This window comes from Ambystoma mexicanum, chromosome 9, assembly GCF_040938575.1.
Source record: "Ambystoma mexicanum isolate Mex_15411 chromosome 9, UKY_AmexF1_1, whole genome shotgun sequence".
Classification (NCBI taxonomy): Eukaryota; Metazoa; Chordata; class Amphibia; order Caudata; family Ambystomatidae; genus Ambystoma; species Ambystoma mexicanum.
Window position 1 is genome coordinate 250,691,794 of NC_090931.1, and position 22,289 is coordinate 250,714,082.

Genomic DNA, 22,289 nt, shown 5'->3' on the forward strand with positions numbered 1-22,289 from the left:
CGACAACTTGACAAAAGACACTGGGGATTAATCAGCAATAATATCCCATAGTTGTGTGTGGCAATGACTTTTAATCAAGTTTATAGATACCAATGCCTAAACACCTAGCACCTGCGCAAGTCGGTAAACAAACATTAAAGCCATGAGAAATCATGAGAGGGTGTGATGTTGTGCTGTGCGATGCCTAGACATTGTTCTCCTTGACCAGTGATATTCAAACATTTTCATGCCGAGCACTTAGCGGGCCCAAATGATGTCCAGGGGGAACCCAGGCTCTTTAGAAAGGATTAAGATGACTCCTTTTAATAGGAAATATAAGCAGTAGAAAATCTGTGTATGTATTATACTAAAAACAGTCCTCTTAATTCCTTTTTAAAGAGTGTGAAGATGTCTGAGTAGGTGAAATTGGATTAGGTGAAATCTACGGTATCAGGTTTTTACAGCCATCTGTTTGAAAGTTCACCAGCTGCCCCAGCATTTTACTGTTATCAATGACTGTGATTTTGATTCCTGTACTGCCACTTCCCATGATGCCCTCCGTACTCCAAGGCGACACCCTTTCCTGCAGTGCCACCGCCTATGGAACTGTAAATGTACAGGGCTCCACCCTTTCCTTGCTGTACTTGACCCGCAAATCCTAGGATCAACCTGATATTCAGAATAGCTCACCAAGCAATTAGTTCATCCAGGAGGAGAGCATCAGAGCAGGCAGTGCCAGTGATGAGGTCATCTGTGAGATAGCCTCTTTTGATTGAAACACCCAACGCAAGTAACTCCTGGCAGGGGAGGTGGGATTAGAGTGTCATTTGCCGCACACAGTGCAGCCTCCGTGGAGGATTGGAATGGCAGATTCCGTGCATGCTCTACAGCACTAATTGCAGCAGCAAATCAATGACAAGCTGCATAAAGAACAGCTGGCACTGCAAGAATGTAGCAGAATCCAGGGAACAGGGGGTACATTCAGGAAGATCCTTCAGGTTTGGAGGAACCACTACATCTAGGAGATCCATCAAGGAAGACTGTGAGCTGGCACTACCTCACGGAATGGACAATCCGGATAGCGCACGAGCACCACCAGTCACACTGCCTAGATTGAAAGAGAAAAGGCCAAAGTATGGTGTGAGTGGCAGAAGCAGGGAAAGGGGCAATATAAGAGACCAAATGGAGGTGTTCTGGGAGCAGTGTATCAGGAACAAGAAATCTGATCAACTCCAGAACTGAAGCTCACCACAATACACGAAGCAATGTTAGTACAGCGGATCAGGTGGGCCATTGCAACTCAAATAACATATAGGTGAAAGCACCCAAGCAGCCCTTTAGCAAATGGGAGGTAGTGGTGCATAGCCTGCTCACTCCGCCTCATGCAGTTAGCACGGAGGCCTTCCTTCCATGACATCTTTTGCCTTGTTCGGTCCCTTCGGTAGAAAGTCAACCCAGCAATATATGCCGTTCAAGGGGTGTTGGCTTAATATTATTAGATCAAAATGAATTCTTTTCAAAAATAAATATTTCTCCAGTGACATCATTTGGTTCAATTGTTGCTAGGCACGCATGATTAGAGCAGACAACTGCATTACCCTTGCCTACAATTATAATCAGTAATTTGATTCATACTAGGGTGGGAGTAAAGATTATGGAAGGAGTCAGTGAACTGATGTGAGACAAAATCCCGCTACTGATCTTGTTGGTGGTTGATGGGGTCACCAAAGGGCCAGGTGCTGCCACAAGCCATGTGATGGTCAGTTGCTGGGGTTATCCGGAGGATCCCCTTCCTATCCGTGACATTGTGGATGCTCAAATCCCCACCGTAGATGCTCCTGATCCTTTAAGGGAATCGAGGAGCAGTGAGCTGGCTTAATCTTCTTGCTTGAGCCCTCTCCCTGGGTACAGCAAGAGCTGGCTGAATCTGCTTGCTTGAGCCCTCTCCCTGGGTACAGCATGGGCTGGCTGAATGTGCTTGCTTGAGCCCTCTTCCTGGGTACAGCAAGAGCTGGCTGAATCTGCTTGCTTGAGCCCTCTCCCTGGGTACAGCAAGAGCTGGCTGAATCTGATTGCTTGTGCCCTCTTCCTGGGTACAGCACGGGCTGGCTTAATCTGCTTGCTTGAGCCCTCTCCCTGGGTACAGCACAGGCTGGCTTAATCTGCTTGCTTGTGCCCTCTCCCTGGGTACAGCATGGGCTGGCTTAATCTGCTTGCTTGTGCCCTCTTCCTGGGTACAGCAAGAGCTGGCTGAATCAGCTTGCTTGTGCCCTCTCCCTGGGTACAGCGAGAGCTGGCTGAATCTGCTTGCTTAAGCCCTCTTCCTGGGTACAGCAAGAGCTGGCTGAATCTGCTTGCTTGTGCCCTCTTCCTGGGTACAGCAAGAGCTGGCTGAATCTGCTTGCTTGAGCCCTCTCCCTCGGTACAGCACGGGCTGGCTTAATCTGCTTGCTTGTGCCCTCTCCCTGGGTACAGCAAGAGCTGGCTGAATCTGCTTGCTTGAGCCCTCTTCCTGGGTACAGCACGGGCTGGCTTAATCTGCTTGCTTGTGCCCTCTCCCTGGGTACAGCACGGGCTGGCTTAATCTGCTTGCTTGAGCCCTCTCCCTGGGTACAGCACGGGCTGGCTTAATCTGCTTGCTTGTGCCCTCTCCCTGGGTACCGCATGGGCTGGCTTAATCTGCTTGCTTGTGCCCTCTTCCTGGGTACAGCAAGAGCTGGCTTAATCTGCTTGCTTGTGCCCTCTCCCTGGGTACAGCAAGAGCTGGCTTAATCTGCTTGCTTGTGCCCTCTCCCTGGGTACAGCAAGAGCTGGCTGAATCTGATTGCTTGTGCCCTCTTCCTGGGTACAGCAAGAGCTGGCTGAATCTGCTTGCTAGAGCCCTCTCCCTGGGTACAGCACAGGCTGGCTTAATCTGCCTGCCTGTGCCCTCTCCCTGGGTACAGCATGGGCTGGCTTAATCTGCTTGCTTGTGCCCTCTCCCTGGGTACAGCAAGAGCTGGCTGAATCTGATTGCTTGTGCCCTCTTCCTGGGTACAGCAAGAGCTGGCTTAATCTGCTTGCTTGTGCCCTCTCCCTGGGTACAGCAAGAGCTGGCTGAATCTGATTGCTTGTGCCCTCTCCCTGGGTACAGCAAGAGCTGGCTGAATCTGCTTGCTAGAGCCCTCTCCCTGGGTACAGCACAGGCTGGCTTAATCTGCCTGCCTGTGCCCTCTCCCTGGGTACAGCATGGGCTGGCTTAATCTGCTTGCTTGTGCCCTCTCCCTGGGTACAGCAAGAGCTGGCTGAATCTGATTGCTTGTGCCCTCTTCCTGGGTACAGCAAGAGCTGGCTTAATCTGCTTGCTTGTGCCCTCTCCCTGGGTACAGCAAGAGCTGGCTGAATCTGATTGCTTGTGCCCTCTTCCTGGGTACAGCAAGAGCTGGCTGAATCTGCTTGCTAGAGCCCTCTCCCTGGGTACAGCACAGGCTGGCTTAATCTGCCTGCCTGTGCCCTCTCCCTGGGTACAGCATGGGCTGGCTTAATCTGCTTGCTTGTGCCCTCTCCCTGGGTACAGCAAGAGCTGGCTGAATCTGATTGCTTGTGCCCTCTTCCTGGGTACAGCAAGAGCTGGCTGAATCAGCTTGCTTGTGCCCTCTCCCTGAGTACATCAATCTGATATAAAACCACAGGAGGAATGTGCAGGACAAGAACCAGGTAATAGAATGGTCCATCAGTCCCCTCCCAAAGGCTTCACGGTCAAATAGTTAAGAGTGGTTAGGCTAAAGGCGACAGGCTGTGGCAGCCAGAGGGAAGACAATCCTAAGTCACAAATAAAAACCGTAAGCCACCCCCCAGCCCAGCTACTAAATGAAACCCACCTGAGTTCCCTTAAGCCAAAGAGAAGCTGGAAGGTGAGGCCAAAGCCCTATAAAAGGCAAGACCTGTGGCTGAAGGCAGTGAGATTAGGAGGAAGAGCTCATTCAGGGCTGGGTGGGGGTCTGAAGAGAAGGACCCAGAGAAGGAGCTGGAACTGGAGCAAGAGAAGGAGACAGGAGGCTGGAGGAGAGGCCCAATGAGACTGGTGCGAGCAGGAGACAGAATGCTGTAAGGGAGGCCCAGGAGGCTTAAGGAAGAAAGACATTAGGGGCAGCAATTGAGAGACACAGCAGGCTGGGAAAAGAAAAGGCTAAGAACTTTGGGCGGAGAGTAACCCAGAGGTGTGGGATCAGACAGATTTAGAGAGCTGGGAGGAGAAAGACCCAGAGGGCTATGAAGTATTGTGAAATCGAGGTGGACAAGAAACGAAGTTGCTGGAACAGTTGTTGAAAGAGGTGTTTTCAGTGGGGAATATCCAGAAGATGAACTAAGTGGTAGTAGATGGGATTAGGAGAAGGAGTGGAACTTAGTTAAGGAGGAGGATTGATACGTTATGGTGGAGAACAATAGAGAGGAGAATGTTGTGCACCCTAAGGAAGCAAGGGGTACACCTAGGTGGAGTTGTAGGAAGAGCTCATGGCAAAGCATCAGGTAGGGGGGCCTTCGTAAAAGCCCGGCTACACCATAAAAGGAGACCTAAAAAGTGCACAAAGATGGAGGAAGTGTGATGGAACCCCTTAAACTCAGCACTGAGAACAAGGAAGAAGGTTCTCCGTAGAAGGGTGCAGGAACCCCTTAATCCTGACTCTGAGCATAAACATGGGAGTGGACAGCTGGCTCAGTGTAAGGATCAGCTTCACCTGAGATGAGATCATGTAAAAGGGCCTTCTGATTGTAATTTTGAACATCCTCACAGTACCATAAACACGCAGCTTCCACGCAGCCCTTGCCTCTCCATGCACTCTTCCCAATGTCATAATGGCAAGGGCACACCAATCTCTCCATCCAGCAGATACAAAGCAACACCATGGCACCCACTGGCAGCCTAGTAGATGACCTCCAGAATACTTCCCCTTAAGAGCTTGAACACAGAATACACCTCCTCTTCTGGACCTGGTACATAAAATACTGCGCCTTAGACATTGATGCAGTGAATACTTCATCAGGAAACTGATCATACATATGTGTTCCCTCAAGTGCTGGTACAAACACCTGATTCCCCTGATAAAGGAGGATCCACTGTTAAGAGTGTGGCTCCTTCCACATCTGCAAGATGGGAACTGTGCAGAGTATGTTTCCAGAGAGCAGCGGATCACTGAGGATCTGCATGGGCGTAAAGACCTTCAAGTAGGAGTGCTGGAAAGGGCTCCTTGCTGAAGGTCTCTGCACGCATGCAGAGACTCTGTGTTTTCTCTCCACCCTACAGCAGTCCATCGGCATGTCGCAGGGAAAACTCACACGTCCTATTTCAGAAAGCTCAATCTTTCTACCTTCCAGGGGAACTCAAGGTTAGTATCTCGGCAAATGAATGACCTATGCCTTTTGCATTTTATCAAGTTAGATTAATTATTTTATTAATTGCAATCAGCTTCAGCAAAAAACTGGACAGGTATTGCTTTAAAATGCACAATCTGTGTTTTCTTTTTCAAAATTACATTTTAGGAAAAGCCACCAAGGCCAAATTCGAAATCAATTTTCTAAACATGCAACTTTGTCACCAACACATGCCAGAAGGAGCCTATCAAATGCCGTTCTGCATCATGCCAGAGTGCAATAATAGGCCAGGATAATGAAGTTATTTTTGCAAACTGTTGTTGTTAAAAGAATCTTGTTGGCAGGTGCAGCAAAAAACACCCCATTGCTACATAACGGGGATAGCCTTAGGCCAGCCGCTGTACTTGTTTCTCTTCAATGGGGGGTGCTTCAACAGGAACCCCACCATTCTCTGAGCCCTGTCCCCAGGATCAAGGGGCTCTGATGGACACATGTCTCCAGGACGTGGAGATAGGCTCAATGAACTGTAAGGGGCGGAGCCATGGGAAAGCGTGGGCATCATCAATGATTCCCATGTTGGCGCTCAATCATTAACTTGACTTGTGCATGTCATACTCTTACACACAGCAGCTTCTTAAATTACCTGCAATTGGCATGCAATAGGCCAGTCTTAACTGGCCAACGCGCTCATCTCTCCATTCACACACCTCCTCCTGCTGTGCAATCCCAAATCCAGCTCCCTTCTGAAAGCACCCACCCACTGCGGTGCACCCTGGTTCTGCTCCTTCACCTTCCTTGCGCCCCACTGGAACACTCTTGCCAAAAACCTAGCCTCTCTTCCAGCTTCCAAAACTGCCCTCGCAACAATCCTTCTATCCAGGGAAGGGGCTTTTGGAGTCTGCATGGGAATCATCTCTGCACCCTGGTGGAAATTTGCCACCGGGGTTGCACTGCTGCATTGTACTCTAGTGCACATGATAGTACTTACCCTATATATTTGTTTCTGTACATAATGAACCTAATACATGTTCTATGCGTGTGGTGGCCGCAATCAATGTTCCCAGGTGGATTCCCATTCCTCCACCGGTTCCACCTGATCCTGAACCCCAGAATGTTCCACTCCACCCTTTGAAAAGTGCCTGTTCCACTCTCTGACATTTCCCGCCTGTACAGTGCTGATGGAGCAAGCGCCCATCCTCCTCTTCAATAAGTCCAAATAGGAACTACAGCAGGCCTCAAACGTTACTCTCAACACTGGCCATTGGCCAGCAACTTTTGACTCTTCGAGAGTAAGAAATGTTGTGCATGTGGTGCATTTTGGGGGCGAGTGAATATTTATACCGGGCTAGTAGCTTCCAATTAGAAATGTTCACCCCAGAACCACAATATCGAACATTGATTTATTTATTTGAATTTATAAAGCGTGCAGCGGCCCTAAGGCAGCGTGGCGCTGTTACAGAGGGCTCACTTGGATACATATTCATAGTATGGAATAAGATACAAAACAGTTACATATCTGCATTGTTTGTACAGCTAAGGCATGTTCCCCCTCGGAACACCGGGCCTTCGCATATTAGTGGAAGGCACAGCTTCAATCCACAGACCCTGCACACATACAACATAAACACTATTGCACACCACCTGAACAGAGGATAGCACAGGGGCAATGTTCGAAGCAAGACCACACAGAGCAACAGAGGTTCAAATCCCTGATCCGTGCTTAGAAACTGTACTCCGGTATGGTATTATGTGCCTTATTAAAAAAACAAATAAATAAAAAAAAAATTAAAAAAATCACCTTTGCCATAAGAATGAAGCTACTTTTAATGACAAACGTTTGAACTATAGCTTCCCAGATAACTCTCTCTCGCCTTAAACACAATCCCCACCTTAGTCCATAGCATATCTCTGCTGCACCCATACACACTCCACTTAGACATGGGTCACTTGCTGGGTCTTGCCACCCTTGCATAACTTTAATGGGTGAAATGCACACATGCATAATAGCACCCCCCCCAAACCTTCTGAATTTTTGGCACTATGGTCCACCGGGGGCATTCAATCAAAAGCGTGTTGGGACTATAATTATGGTAAAAGGCGCTATAACAAATGACTAAATGAATGAATGAAAGAATTCATGCATTCCAACCCCCTCTCGTGCATTTTGGAGGAGGCGTTTTGTTGAACGATTTCACTTGTTCACTTACTGTTTGGGGTGTATTCTCCTGGAGCTGCGGGCACTGTAAAAGTACACTCCTGTCCTTCCCTTAGTTGACCACCAACACAAATTCCTTTTGCAAGAAGCCAAACCTGTTAAAATAGAAAGATAGACTTAATTAACGTGGATTAAATATTTTGATAGCAAAGTAAGAACACGAAACAGAGGGATTTGAACAACTCCAAAAAGTCGTTTTCATTAGTTGGCTTTAGATTTTACAATCGTAACAATATCAGACGTTTCAGAACTAATTCTACTGGACAGTTATAATCATGTCTAGACATCAGCATGAACTGTGCAAATCTTGTAGTGTCTACTCGAAAAACAATGACAAACACAGTTGGCACAGGATGAGTAATATTCAATCTATAACATACTGACAAAGTCACACTAAGTGCTGAATTGAAAACGCCCCTGTCTGCACAGGGCGCAGAGCACACATGCTGCGCCAGGAGTAGCTGGGGGCCTCACGCCCCATTACCAAGAGTAAATGAAGCTTGTGAGTAAACCCGCAGCAGTCACCAGTCACCAGAACATGCTCTTTTCCATTTGGACACTCATGGCTCACAATCATAAAACCCCCAAAGTGGTCCATTGGCGCTTCGACCAAAATGGGGAGGGCAGAGCGCCTGTTGAATTAGCCACATGAATAAGCCATGTGATCCTTATAGCCCCCCATAAATATGTTCTGTGCAGGTTTGCTGTGCATGTGTGCTTCCTCTCCTGTGGTGCACACCTTCCTTAATCTACACGTGCCTTGTGTATTACAAGTAACCATATTAAAGCAATTAGCTTTTCCTCATTTTTAAGAGCCATTCAAAGCTTTCAAGTCTCCTGTGACCATGCATGAGAAGGCCACCCAGTCCTATTGTTTTCTCTATAGATTTTAGTACTTGTAGTTTTATCGTTCCCATTTGAAAGATAGGAAAACTACAAGCCCCAGAATTCTGAGCAAAAACAGGACTGTGTGGCATTCTAACGCATGGCCAGGGGACACTGGAGAACTCAGCTCTCACTTTCAAATGAGGTAAACTCCCCACTGGAAGGACCACCCACCATGGCTTCCGGGAATGCACTCAACAGTGCATTAGGGGTGTCAATACCACAGGGCACCATAGGCTGCACAGGCGGCTCATATGCTGTGTATGAAGGGGGAGCAGAGTCTGTACTGAGGGCCCAGGAGAACATATATTAACAATATTAACTCTAACAGTTCACAGAGTAGGGTCTTGAGATATAGAAATACGACAGGTCACACAAAATCATGTGACTACGTTTAAAAATGTTTTAATGTGTGATTTATCATCTCTGGATTACTTAACCTACTAAAAGGACGGAAACCATTTTTTTTTAAAGAAGCCGAGTTTCTGAGTCAATACTTCACACGCTGGTGTAATGCAACCCTAAAAATATGTAATCATTTTAGGAAGTTTATACAGTGGGGACCTGGCTTTCACGCATAGACATCCTCACATTGGTACTGACCCCTTCCTCTGCTGAAATTCTGCTACGATCCCAAACCAGAAGAGGCTCCTCCTAAACAGAACTCCAATGGAGTAAGAGATGTCACAGCCATATTATCCCAACTTCCACATCCTGGTGCTGTCCATGTAAGTATTTATGGTTCATGGTTACAAACACCTTAATGGTAGGGTAATCTTGTGAAAACTTAAATGAGCACCAAGCCCAGTGTGCACAATGTGCTTATTGATTCAAGCATACAACCCTTTTATCACAGATATATTGTTCACATATAAAAGACCTCTGGTCATCCTTATGTCCCCAAAGTGCTTCTTGATTTTATGTAAAGCAGCCAGTAACCCTCATTAGTGCTATCTTTTCCATTTCTCACAGAAGTACTTTGAAAAAGTGTAATAGAAGTATATCAGACTTCTCATTTTAGAATGATAACTTATCAGAAAATAATGTATATGGTTATTGCAATTTTTAATAGTGTGCTTTGCTCAGTAAGACGAGTGTAATCTTCTTACAATCATCACAGCACATACTCAAAATGATCATTTGAAAGGAACATGGTGCATTTTTTTTAAATGAGACAGCTTACAATGTTAGTACAAGTAAATAACTTCCTTTTTTATTAGCTTATTCTGCCGAATAAGTATGCCATTTTGTGTCACAAATGCCCTTTCTTCTTAAAAAGGGATGCCCTTTCTTCTATGAAAGGTTGCACTCAGAATAAAACAAGTTTTTTTTTTGTTTCTTCTGTGACCACCAAGGCAATGTTTGATTTTGTCTACTGGATACTGATTGGTTAGCATTTATTACAGGATGCGCTAACACCAATAATAAACGAACACTACAAAATAACAAATGCTATTGTGTCCTTACAAGGTCTGTCAGAACGGCAGCGCCCCCCCCCCCCCCCCCCCGCCGCACGGCTTATTCAAGCACCCCTCGTGTCGCCCGCAGGAACAGAGCCCCTTCAGTGCGATGGCGGCTGTCCTGCATGACAGATGCAATGACAATATGTCTTTGACTGCCATTTCCCACCCTTGTTGTATGCCTCTGTTGCTGCAGAACTCATCCTACTGGAACCTTTAAGGGTCACAGAAACACGCCCATTGGTTAATAACAAAGGCTGAATCCAAGTGGCACCGCGTCAAACATTTCTTAAACAAATTAAGGGTGTTGCTGGAACGTGTGCTTAAGGGTGAGAGACTCTATATTTCTGGGGCAGCAGTTAAAAAGAACAGAGCTGTGATGAGCACAAGGAGGGCAGTGTGTAGTTAATACAAATTGGGTAGATGAATGTAGCTCTCTAGTTGGAATAATTTGACCAAATCAGATACGGATGGGAGCAAATTCATTCACACATATAAAAATAACACATGGATGGAATTGAAATCTTTAATCTATAGGCATCTACCGCTGGTCTCATATATAAGGAGTGACATGATCTGAGTACTTCACTGAAAAAGAATCCAGACTGCAGACTGTAGAGTTGGCTGTAGGGGAAGAATCGAATATTTTTTTTACATTTTCTTTTATTGGGTTTTTAACCTTCAAGTAAAAAAATACAGATTTCATAATAGAATATTTAGGGAGCCCAACTTAAAGGGAGCTGCAGTCGTTTAGACTGGAAAGTACCAAGGATTGAAGTAATAACTACGTAGATGAAAATGTCAGTGATTGTCCGAGCTTGAGGATGTTGCAAAGTTGCAATCTAGAGATACAAGGGACCGATAAGATGTGTTCCTGAAAAGAGAGCGTAGAGGTGGTCGCCTACATTCACTTTCACAGTGTTTTAGGGGACCACTGTGAAAAATAGTTCCAGGGCCACTTTTGGTTCCCAGTCTAGCCCTTCCCAAAAGGTTTGCCAACAGGGCACCACTGTTGATTCCAACAGACATAAAAACATTCCTGTATGTCAATTTCTCAAATAATGTGCATTACTCTCACGTGTGTAAAGCACAATTCACATAGAGCCAGAAATAGGCACTTATTATACAATACAACAGAATCAAATACAAATCTTTTATTTTTATTTTCAAAAGGCCTAAGAATGCAGCCTTCTGTACACTGACAGTACACGTACGCCCTTGAAAAATCAGAAAACAACAGCCTACCACCCCAGATTATAATATATAATTATCATGGAACAAACACAGAACGAGCGCCTTCTTTCTGAATGCATGGCGCAGACTCTATCATCACAACTCTGACAAATGCTGTTCAGTCATCGTCAAGGTGTAAGTGAGGGTAGAGCAAGACCTGAAATCCATCCGTCTAGAAGAAATGAGCTGCCGGAATCTACTGAGCTGCACTCCTGGGTGACTTGCTCAATCTCACCATGAATGGGCAGGATGCCATCCTCCCCATCAACGCTATGGGACTATGACTGGCACTCCGGCTTGCACTGTGGATATCGCCATGTATAGATATGTCTGTCTTTGCTTTCACGCGTATCCCCCGAACCTATCCTAGTGTCTCCTCCTCTGCTGGAAAGAGGTGGCTAGCCTATTTAGTATTCTCATGACATCTTTAAGGATGCTTGCACTTTTGACCATGAACTTCAAAAGGTTCTTCATTTGGATTTTGATTTTATCATGGATTAATGTGCTTTCGTGTTGAAGTCTTTGATGATTTGATTTACAGAACTCATTGACTTTTTCATTTCTTTTTTCATTTTTAATAGCTTGCCAATTCGTGTTATTTTACAATGTCTATATTATACTACCCTTCTGATCTTAAATAAATAACATGCTGAGACAAATACAAAACGCACACGGACAAAAACAAGCTAGCAGCATGTGTTCAAAGCAAAAACTGGTAAGGCAATGAACTGATATAGTTTGACTATTTGCATCTCAAGCTCTGTTTGCACTTTCTAAATCCTCCCGTTCCCCCTCCTTCGCTTTCTCTCATTGATGCGTCCCACCTTATTTCCAAATAAAAGCGAATGTTCCTATCCTCAAAAACAGAAATAAAAAAAAACACTGTGGGAAAACAAGAACAGGATCTCGGCAAAAAGTAAAATGTGTTTTCTTCCCTAAATGAACCCATGAACAAAAATAAGAGCCTCACTTTTCATTACACGATCCTTAGCTGTTTAAGCTGTCTTTTTTACTAAGCCCCACACGCACTTTGCAGATGCAGCCAATATGGCCGAAACCACAGTTGATCCACCAAAATTAAACAGCTGCAAGTATTTAAATGCACACATCCCAGTCACCTACTGGGGTCGTGTGATGGCCGTATAGTGGATCTCCTAGCATACCACATTGTTTTGAACGCTGCTTTTCAGGAATGACAAATCGACCATTAAATTCAAAAGGACATTATGAGCTACCTCTGGTGGAAGAGTCATCATTTGTTCATGTCTTGGGCGAAGCATAATTCACAAGCAGTCCTCTAGGGATTCCAGATGCTGCCCTGACATCACAGTCACAGTCGGATGTCACATAATACAGCCTCATTCTAAAGAAAGCTCTATAGCGACAGGAGGAGAGCAGAAAAGCAGAAAGGTGTGAGACTCCTGGCTGGAGCACATTAGCTGTGCCCGTGGCTACCGTAGGACATTAGTGTGACCAAGTGACTACTGCTCTGTAGGAGTACAGGGATGAGCAGTGCGTTCTAAACTCTTAGCTCTGCACTATGACTAAAATAGTAATGATTGCTTCCATAAAGGTGAAACGGGCCCAACATTTGTTTTTAACCATTTTATTTAAATTTTCCATCAAACAAGTAAACACACAATAATCTCAACATAAACAACCTAACCCTCCTAAATTCAACAATAATTAAAACAAGACCCTCCCCCAACCAACCAAACTACAATATAAAGTCCAAACCTAAGACCTAGTTGGAAAAGGAAGGAAAAACATGCTTCCTTATGACTTTAAAAACACAATGATCCGATGTAATCAATTTCAGCAAATATACACATACATTTGTATTTATAAAAATATACAATACATTGAAAATGTACTTATTTTATCTTCTAACTTCTCTTTGCAACATATGCTCAATCTAGATCCAAATTTAAAATCCCCCACCCCACCAAACATTTTCTGAGGTCTTCCTTTTTTTGCATTGTTAGAACCCGTTTTTCAATATTGCAAATTGAGAACATTTCTTCCAGCCAAGATTCCATTGTCGGAAATCCAGCTGACTTCCATATTCACAATATTCATTTTTTTGCCACTAAAGCCCCTTTCAAAATCCAAGTTACGTGATGGGGACTTTACTCTTCCGGCATCTTATCTTCTCCCAGGAACAATGTCTCAAAGTCCAAATCCAAATCTTCATTCACTTATCTATTCATCAATCCTGTAACCGGCCCAACATGAAGGGTATAGCTCTTCTGCCACTTATGGTAGCGCAGGTGGAGGGCAGACTACACTCTTCAGAAGGGGTGTGAGCCAGCAAGGAAACATCCAGAAAAACAATAGTACTGTGATACAAAAATAAAAGAAATGTCCAATCAAGGCACAGTAGAAATACAATACGTTAGTCATAGTAAAAGGACAGACAAACTAATGGAGTCTTGTCACTGGGGCCCCTAAAACCAGGCAATGGGCACAGAACCCCGGTCCATACCTTTACATCTTCTTCTTGAGGCTTGGCCGCATTGTACCAGACTTCTGCAAGCTTTCCACAGGGTTAGAGTTTGTTTGACGACAGGCAAACATGTTGCACTTTAACAAGCATCAGTCGGTTCAAGGCTCTAGGAAGTTTGGAAACAGGCTATGCATAGATCCTTGTGTCTCGATGACTCGAAGATGTCTCAATGCACTAATTCTACTGCAGAACTCAGCCGGTCCAATTGGTTCCAAAATATGTGATGTGGTTCTGGAGCAGCAATTGGCTCAAACAAGCTGTAGGCAATTGTCAAGTTGGTGTCTCGAAAAGGCTTGAAGTGTTTCGAGAGCTTAGAAGATCAAAGGCTGCTCTGTTGGGCATTGCACTGGCTTACAAATGTCTTGAGGGTGGCCTAGTTGCATAAAAAGTAGTTGAATCAGGAATGAGATCCCAAGGCCACTCCTGGTTCTGGGTTGTCACGGCCCACTTTCAAGAATCTCAGAGGAATTCTATGTCTTCTTGCCCTATTTACAACCAGGAATGTTGCCACAGGATGCTTGCAGGTATGTCACTTCCAGTGGACAGTGCCCTAGGTGCCATTATTTCAGCATCAGGCAGACTGTTCCAGGAGCAGGCCACTACACATGTCCCCCTGAAGTGGCTGGGGGGAAGGTCTTGCTCCTTCCTTGAAGATCCTTATCATCACAGTGACGACAGGGGACTTTGGGCAGATTTATACCTTGATAAGGTTCCTTCCTTCTTCTACTTGAATCCAAAGATGATTCAAATTAGGGTGTTCCTACTCATTATATTGTCATTTTGCCACAGTGGTTTGGCCCATTTCAAATCTTCTGTAATGGGCAAATCTCAGCTGTTGTAAAAAGAGAAATTGCCTTCTGATGTCAGCTCCCAGAGGGCCTTGTCTGCAGGAAGAGGAAGTAAATGATGACCAGGTATTTACAAGATGATAAAACCTCTCTCTTTGGTGCCACCGCTCTCCTGAGCTACTCTATATTTTCCCCCAGTATGTCTGCCTTCGATCAAAGAGACGTCAGCCATTTATCCCCTGGTGTGACATCCCTTTTGTATGGCTAGAACTTTCTTTGAAGAATCTGCCCCCCCCGCATCTCCAGGGGCATGACCTGGTCCTCTCGAGAGGTGTTAAGCCTTCCAGTAGAAAACAAAGACCATCCTGCGCTGGGCTCACCCTTTTTTGTGAGCGAAGCCCCCACCATCAGTCAATGATACACAAAAGCGTTGCCATCTCCATGACTCTCAGGGAACCAGTGAATAATTAAATGGCATGAGATGGTTTTTTGACAACATATAACTGTGTTCCCTCATAGGATACTATATGAAATCAGACATTGCTTTAGATCTATATTTAATAAGCTGCCACCAGTCCTTGGGGTACACACACCCATATATATAATTTACATCAGGTGGGCACACTGTTAACAGTTCCCAAGCATGTTGGAATACTTTAGATTCCAGCAGGCTGTTATCAGAAATGTATGGGTGGCTCTGTGGCTGCCATATTGCCAAACAAGATGGCAGCTGATGGTGCATCAGGAGGCAGGGCCCAGTCAAGAGAAAACATGTGACCTGATTAGCAGAGCTCACTTTTTGAGAGAGAAAAACCAGCATCACTTTATACAGTAACAATAAAAACAGCTTGTTCTTGCACACCGCGTAGATGTCATTTATTCACAATTAGTAAAAAGAAACTTCCAATCAGTGGAATATTTTTTAAATACCCAGGTCCAAAGGATACAAATCTATTTAGAATGCTCACACTATTTCTATATAAACTGTCTGTGCATCAGGGACTGGGCATGCATGCAGAGACATCCTTACCTTGAGACCGAGACTCTTCTCTTCTAAAATTCTGGGAGGCTGTCAAGCCCATTAAGGAGCTACCAAAACCAGACCTCAATGGATTGACAGATGGCGCATTCATGGTATCCCCACATCTAAATCCTGAGATTGTCCGAATGAGCATATATGGTTCATTGTTACTTACACTTTACAATTGTGTAATGTTGTGCATCGTGTACTTAGTTATTCAAGCACGAATCCCTTTATTCACAGACACATTTATCAAGTACATGATCTATGGTCATCCTTATGTTGCCACAATGTTGTTTGATTTTATGTAAAACAGCAATGAACCTTCATATGTGCTGTTTGTCCCTTTCCCCATAGGTACATTTCAAAAGAGTACACTAGGAGTACTTCAGGGTGTCCATCTTAGAATGATAATCTTCAATCACAAAGTAATATTTATGGTTATCATAGGTTGTGGTAATTAGCTTGGCTCAGTAAGACAAGTGTGGCTTTCTTAATGAGAATACCATTTATAATGAAAGTGATCATTTGAAATGAAGGCTGTACATTTTTAACAAAGAGTCTGTTTCAATGTTAGTACATGTAAATCATTGCTTTTATTTCAATAGCCCCTTAGATGAGAATACAGACCACATTATCCCTCAAATACCCTTTCTTCGTCAAAAGGGTTGCACTCAGAAAAAAAACAATGATCTGTTTCTTCTGTGAGCATCAACATGTTTACTTTTGCATGCTGGCTAGTGATTGGTTGGTATTTATTGCAGAATGCACACATACTAAAAAGTAGCAACCAAAAAGAAATTAAATATGCATTAAACTTGCCATTCAGATACTGTCTTGCATCAATGTAACAGCTACAGGTATTACATTAAATTGTGATATATTATGTACTTTTCCATTAAGAGAGAGGAATAAAGCAGTGAGGAGTCTGTAACTATGAGGAGATCACAGAGTTAGATGATAAACATTGTCTATACAAGCTTCCCCATAGCATGTCTGCCTCTTATGATAACAACTCTCTTCTGGTAGAGGGAAGATGATCTGTTTCCTCGCAAACTCTTCTGATCTGCTTTTTGACTTGTGCTGCCTACTTTATTCTGGCTTGCATCTAGCGCTGTACTCGTTCCCTTCCACCTCCACCCCCTCTGCCTTTACTTGCTTTACTCTTTCCTTTTCATATTTCACTCTTATTTCCTCTTCACATTTTTGTCCAAATGTATTGCACTTCTCTCCCATTAAGAAATATATCCTCTAATTGGGCATCACTAATACGAAAATTACCCTTTGGCACACCTTACATTTCAGACATGCTTCAAGATAGGGACCATAATATCTAGGACTAGGTCTGCTAAGCACTCACAACAGTGCTATGACACCTAGGACCAGGTCTGCTAAGCACTCATAACAGTGCTATGACACCTAGGACCACGTCTGCTAAGCATTCATAACAGTGCTATGACACCTAGGACCAGGTCTGCTAAGCACTCATAACAGTGCTATGACACCTAGGACCACGTCTGCTAAGCACTCATAACAGTGCAGTGACACCTAGTACCAGGTCAGCTAAGCACCCATAACAGTGCTATGAGAATTCAAGTATATACAATGTATCATGAAGGTCGCTCTAAACAATACAGGCACCTTGTAGCATCGAACATGATCAAATTAAAATCCTTCAAGAAATTAAAGCTCAGGAGGCAAAAAGCAGTAACTATATACCAAAAGACATATGTAATAGGAACTCATCAGAAAATCTGAATAAAGAAGAAAGGTCGCAAGGCAAACTATCACATCAAGACAGTCCCAGATCACACAGTTAGTGGGTTTGAGGGGAGCTGGGAGCCATTTAGCTATTTAGCTTATGCTTGCCGCCTAGAAGGGCCAGTTTTGCTTGATACCAACAGCTACCAGGAGCTACCTTGGGCTCTCCAGGCCAACAGATGCCAAACAAACACACCTATTTGTATTTAACTGTTCATTAGGGACAATCTGTAAATAAACATCAGGACACATCTATGTGACATTTATATCATTGGGGGTCATAAATAATCCACAAACCTGTATGTGTGCATCTTATGTGGGATTCAGATTTGCAGAATGTGATGTACTAGCTCCTTGTTGCCCAGTGGATGCTCCTGGTCACTGCTTAATGCTGGATATCCAGGATCTGCCTTAAACTCCTGCTTATGCAATCTTAATTTTGATCCTTGTTTTATAGGTGGAATAGGGAGATGTGATTCACACTGGAGAAACCCCTCCTCCACTTAATACTGCAGAGGCTGATAGCCTGAAGAATAAGGTCATCTATTGGATCGGGAGTATCAAAGACTGCATTTGTATTTTGCACTTGTGTATGGGTTTATATAATGGGAAGTTGTCTAGAAAGTAACAGAGCACTGTACAAGTAATTTGGGGTTAACAGAGGTTAGTGGAAGGAGTGATTAAGAGGGGATTACAGGTGAAAATAGGGTGTTATAGACCTATGGGTTACAGGACCTATGTGACCTCTATATTCCATAAGAAACAGGGTCTAAAGTACCTTCCTGACATACAGGAGCATTGGACTGGGATGGTATAGAGATGTTTTTATGGGAAGGCAAAATGGGCACTTGCCCAGGGCCCCCCCCTTGAAGGGGGCCCCACAAGGCTAGCTGATCCGAAGAAGTAAGATTCCATTGTTCACCAGTCCTAAATAGCACACGTCAGGATATTTTATGGGGTGCTGCTGAGAGTCTAAACCCATTGCCTTTCTGTTTTGACAAGTACATTCTGCCCGGATCAATTCATCATGTATTGCTCTCTGTGTTCATTGTGTTATACATACTTTGTGTGTTCCTTACGGTACAGTGCCACAGTGGTTCAGAAGTTAGCTCAGTGTGTGAAGCACCCACTGCACAATTAGAATATCACATTCCAGCATGGCTGGCTGCGTCTTTCCTATGTCTGAAGTTTATAAACCTGCCTGCATATGTACTTGGTTTTGCAGACCGACAGCTGCTATTATCAGCAATGCACCTGCACCAGATAGAGGTTGCTATAAAAACTAACATATCATCCGTATGTTGAAGGTTTAGAAATTGAAATTGGTTTGTTCAGAGGAGTGTTGTAAAAACCTAGGCAATCGCCTCCAACGATGGCATAAACTGTTAGTCCAAGAGGTGAATAAGTATCCAAATTCAAGACTATGGAAAACCATATCCCACTTCTAATCTCAGTCTGTCTGGATAAAAACACCTTACTGGTAGCGTCTAATCTGCCTCAACTATCCATGCTACGGTATGTGCAGTGTTCTCCTTCTTTCTAACTGGTGGTCTCTGTCCATGCATGAGCGCTTTTGCATTCTGTGAGGCAGCTAATGTGAGTTCTCTGTCTATTGTAGGTTACATGTACCTTTTATATACAGTCCTGCATTAGTACCACAGGTTGCATACCTTCCTGGACGTTATTGATAAAAAGTATCCCATATGTACTAGAACAGTAACCTCTTCGTAGACTTCTAATGTTGGTCTTCAAATGCTACTTGTTTATCATTCTGAATGAAGAGGCTAAGGGGACTTAAAGGGAGTAAACCTGCTTATTATGCTGCAAGACATCATATCAACATACAGGTTGTGAGTGCGACGGGTGGCGGTGTGGGGCATGACCAGTATTCTTGATCCCTTAATTACTTTGGTTTGGTGGAGGAGGGTCCCAAAGATGTCCATGCCCAAGGCCCCAAAAGTGCTTAAGATGGCCCTGGGATGGTATTCCATTAGGCTGGGACACAGTAAGAGGAGGCCTGTTTACTACTTTGTTTTCTTCCCTTGCCAGTTTATAGCCTGAAACCTAGAGGAGGGTAGCCCACCTGAGTATGATGATCGTTTTGCATCTAGGTAGGCTGGTATTCAGGCAGTGGTTGTCTTAGATGTGATACAGGCAGTTTTGAAAAGTATCCTGGATGGAATGATAGACAGGATACTTCTTTCAGGATTGGGGAGATGTCAGCTATCTTAGTTCCCCTTATGAGGCATGTAGGAACATGTTAAAATACCCAAAGTTAAGTAGGGTGCTCCCTCCATCGAGGTGTGAGACTGTAGATCAATCATTCAAGATTACACTGAAAGCTTTCAATGGATATCAGCTATAACAGGGTTGTCCAACTCCAGGCCTTGAGGACCAGAAACAGGTCGGATTTTCAGGATACCCCTCATTAATACTGAAATTGTATGTATGTATTTATTTATTTATTTACAGGAGGAACAATGCTCTTTTGATCACAAAATAATGTACAATAGATAAGAAATCAGATATGATGGGAAGGGGTAAACTTCCTACAATGGGATGAGTTTGAGGAAAATGCTGACCAGGTTGTGGAGGGGAGTAAATGGAACAGCCACTGGGGACAATACATAAGTGGACATACATAGATTAAGGGCAACCAATATTAGACATTTTAAATGCAGGTAGGCGGTACGGCTAGCTGTGCTCAGTATGTGACCATAATGGGTGAGTGCTAGAGTGGAGTCAGTGGAAGTGAGGGGCAGAGGCAGGTTAGAAGTGAGAGAAAAATGTTAGCTAAGGGGTAGGTTTAGAAGGTAACTCAGAGGTGAGGAGGAAGGCCTTTAATTTGGGTTTGAACAAATCAATGTGGGCTGTTTCTCAGATGTCCGGGGAAGATAATTCCATGCAAGTGAAGCAAGAACAGAGAAAGAGCTTAAGTGAGAGGAAACACAGGGAAGGTGAGGAGCCACAAGGGTAGTCGAGAAGGCAGAGCGAGCATTACAAGAAGGCTTGTAGAGAGTATAGATGCAGTGGTGTCGTACTGTGGATAGATTTGTGAACCAGGAGAAGACATTTAAATCTGGCCCTGTTTCAGATCATCAGCAATCCAGCCTGGTGACGGTACCAGAAAGTAGGTGGGAACTGAGGGAGTTCAAAGAGAGTCCTTGTAGCAAAGTTAAAGAACTTGTCGAGAGGACAGAAAGCATAGTTGGGGAGTCCAAAGGGGATGCTGGCAAAGTAGACATGTTTAGAGAAGACAATAGTGGTTAAGAGATGCTTGGCCGTGTTGAAAGGAAGGAGGTGCCTGATTTTCCTAATATTTAGGAGGTTGTGGCCAGCTGCGGTTTCAGTTTTAGAGATGAAAGTAGAGAAGGTATAAGAAGGGTCATACATTACGCTGAGGTTTCTAGCAGAAAAATATCAGGAGTGTCAGGTGGAAACTGGATAGGCAGAGGAAGAGATGAGAGAGAGCGTTTGGCAGGGAAGAAGAACACCTCTGTTTTGCTAAAGTTTAGCATCAGAGAGTGCAAAGACATACAATATTTATTGGCAGAGAGACAGCTGGAAAGTTTGATTGGGAGATCAGAGGCAAGTGTGGGAAAAGGGAAGAAGATTTGGGTGTCATGTGCGAAGAGTTGGTTTGAGAATCCAAAGGTGGAGATTAGTGCTCAAGAGCAGAGGTGTTGAATAGAAAGAGGAGTGGATCCACGACAGAGCCTTGTGCAACACCAACAGTTAGAGGTGTGAGTTGAGAGGTGTTGTTACTACAGGAGACAGCAAATTGGCGATGCGCAAGGCAGGATTCAATCCAGGCAAGGGCTTGATCACGAAGATCACAAATCCCAAGAAGAAAGAGAGTACTAAGGAGATCGTCAGTGTCAAAGGAAGCAGACAGGTCAAGGAGAATTAGGAAAGAGAATAGGTTGGAGTGCTTAGCAGAGGTGATGAAGTTGGACAAATTCATGAGAGCAGTTTCTGTGAAGTGACAGGAAGGGTAACCTGCTTGTAGGATGTCTCGAAGGTTGTGGATGTCTAAGAAATTGGTAAGACGATTGAACAGAAACATTTAGAGCACTTTAGAGTAGTGCAGAAGGAGAAACACAGGGAGAAGGTTTGCTGGTAGGTTGGGGTCAGCCCCTTGCTTTTTTAGGAGCGGTATGACCGTGGCTGTTTTGAAAATAGAGGGAAAGCAAGTGGAGTCAAAGGACAAGTTGAAGAGATCTGCAGGGTGAGAGGTAACTAAATGGGCAATAGGTTTGACTAGCTGAGGGGCAAGAGGGTCTGATGGGGCACAATTGGAGTAAGCCTTCATCAGGAGAGATAGCACGTTGTCAGTATTAATGTGACTAACTTGGGAGATAGAGTCAGAGGATGATGGTAGAGTAGGCGGTGTGTAAAATATAGGAAGAGGGAGTGTGAGGAAGGTGAGGACAGAGTCTCTAATTTATGAAATATTTGAGGCGTAGTATTCAGCTATGTCCTTAGCTGTGAGAGTTGTGAGGAATTCAACCATCCGCACAGTGGGTGTTCACTCTCCTGAGTTTTTTTAGAAATTTTAACTGAAATTTTATGATTGTAGATTAACTCCTGGGAAATGGGTGGAGCTAATCCGCACACATTTTCATATGCTCAATGCACAACATACACATAGACCCATGTACTCTGAGTGGACATAAGCCTACAGGCGCAGTCCTCTGTGTCATATTTAGTTGCGATCTGACAGGTGGCGTACACGATGCATCTCAGAAAGGTGAGGGCCAAAACCTTCCTCCTGCCAAGGCCAGCCCAATTAACTATCAAAGGCTCCATGGATCAGCCCTGTCTGTTTGTTTACCCTCTGCAGGTATTGGCAGAAATTAATATAATTAACATACTGGTAGACTATACTTCAAACAGGCCCATGTGGGGTCTGGCTGCAGAGGCTAAAACAAAGGAGACAGGAAACCCCAACACCCCTTTTATATGCCCTGTGTCAAACTGAAGCCAGCTCCTGCCATAAAGTATCAATCACAGTAACTTGTCATGTCTGGGACTACGCATTTACAGTAGTCATCCCTGAGGGGGGGACCCCATTAAGAAGGTACGAGTA

The 22,289-nt window shown here is 44.3% G+C and overlaps 1 protein-coding gene across 3 annotated transcripts in view; it reads right to left on the minus strand.

Moving 5' to 3' along the window:
- The window catches only part of PKNOX2 (PBX/knotted 1 homeobox 2), a 1,892,972-nt gene that overhangs the window by 902,523 nt on the left and 968,160 nt on the right, over window positions 1-22,289 (minus strand). For all 3 annotated transcript variants that reach the window (XM_069614552.1, XM_069614551.1, XM_069614553.1), the window contains exon 6: window positions 7,539-7,641. The gene's annotated coding sequence lies outside the window, so the exon portion shown is untranslated. The remainder of the gene's footprint in view (window positions 1-7,538; window positions 7,642-22,289) is intronic.